The following is a 1,621-nucleotide window of genomic DNA, read 5'->3' as shown; positions in this document are numbered from 1 at the left end:
TACTAAGGCTTACCGAATATAATGTCTTATCCAGGTCATTCAGATACTTTTACAATTTGTAGTCACATTATTTGAAAAATTCACTTGTCTGTACAATGTACTTATGTCCCATCATGTGTTTGTAAGCTCTCTTTATTCCACTGACAGACTGATACAGATAACTATTTCCTACCAAAAGCTTTTGACACATATATAATAACCAAGAAAGCAGTGCTGAGATTTTATAGTTATTTACAGTTATAAAAATCACAATGTGAGATTACGAGAAAGTCATTGTTATTTTGTTTTACAAACAAATTCTCTTTCAGACGTACAAAGAATGAGCAGCCAGTGAATTTCTCACCTTCTGATGTTCCTGAACGCCTCGTCAGACTGGAGTTTAGCTGCTGGTCGTCTCTCCTGAAGATGAGAGATGTGATGTTATTGTATGTATTTATTTATTTATTTTTATTTTTTTAGGCTGGGGTCTACCACACCAGGCAGGACCCCAGGTGCAGACTATGCAAGGATGCCCCTGAGGCACATAACAGCAGGGTGTAAGATGTAGAAAGTGCATACATGGAATGCCATAACCAGGTAGCTGTCCTAGTTACAGGAACATCTGCCGCAAGGATGGGCTGGAAGTCCCGAGGTCAAAATGGAAGACACCTCCTAAGGTAGATCCTGTGGGACTTCAAGATCCAGACTGACAATTTGATGATGGCTAACCAACCAGACATTGTGTTAATGGACAGACAGCAGAAGAAGGCAGTAGTGGGGGGGGACGGTAGTGATAGATGTGGCAATCAAGAAGAAGGAACACGAGAAGCTTGAGAAATACCTGAAAGAGGAGCTAGAAAAGATGTGGAAAGTAAGAGGAACAACGGTGCTAGTGGTAATCGGAGCACTGGGGTGGGGTGAGAGGGGCTCCAGCATATTCCAGGTAAAACATCAGAGGTCTCTGTCCAGAAGAGTGCAGTCCTAGGAACAGCTAAGATACTGTGCAGAACCCTCAAACTCCCAGGCCTCTGATAGAGGTTCCGAGCTTGAGGATGACACATTCCACCCCACAAAAGAGGGTGAGAGGGGGATTTTTTTTTTATATATATGTATATATATATATTTAAAATATATATATTTGTTAAAAAAAAATTCTTAACTGCATGCTTTTCATTTCCTTGCAGTCCGTGCTTGTCAGCCACCCCCATTCTGATAGCGAGGGGTTCAGGTGCTACACTTATGTTTCTGTGTTAAAATACATTCAGGTCTACATCTGAATACTGCATATTTTCTCTACCTTTACTTCACAGACTGATACTTTGAGTCATTTCTTGCCAGAAGCTTTTGACACAATTAATTACCAAGATGATACCATATGATAAAACGAATGCTCACCATACCAGCGGACATTGTTCAGTTTTTACATACAGAAATGTTTATGTCAAAGCATAAAAAGAATGAGCAGCCAGTGAATTTCTCACCTTCTGATGTTCCTGAACGCCTCAACAGACTGGAGTTTAGCTGCTAGTCGTCTCTCCTGAAGAGGTGAGAGTTATACCTCTGGGTCCTGTGCTGTCTTTATATAATTCATCGTGAACACCCATCCCTGAAAGTTCTGCCCATCCCTGTTGCACCACTTTCT

General features: G+C 41.1%; 1 protein-coding gene across 1 annotated transcript in view; it reads right to left on the bottom strand.

Moving 5' to 3' along the window:
* LOC117939896 (GTPase IMAP family member 8-like) overlaps positions 1 to 1,514 on the bottom strand; it is an 8,974-nt gene extending 7,460 nt beyond the window's left edge. The window contains exons 1-2 of the mRNA XM_034865310.1: positions 1,461 to 1,514; positions 344 to 399 (exon numbers count right to left, since the gene is read on the bottom strand). The gene's annotated coding sequence lies outside the window, so the exon portion shown is untranslated. The remainder of the gene's footprint in view (positions 1 to 343; positions 400 to 1,460) is intronic.
* Between the last annotated feature and the right edge of the window lie 107 nt (positions 1,515 to 1,621).

Source organism: Etheostoma cragini, unplaced genomic scaffold (assembly GCF_013103735.1).
Source record: "Etheostoma cragini isolate CJK2018 unplaced genomic scaffold, CSU_Ecrag_1.0 ScbMSFa_1395, whole genome shotgun sequence".
Classification (NCBI taxonomy): Eukaryota; Metazoa; Chordata; class Actinopteri; order Perciformes; family Percidae; genus Etheostoma; species Etheostoma cragini.
This window is presented reverse-complemented; position numbering and strand designations above follow the sequence as displayed.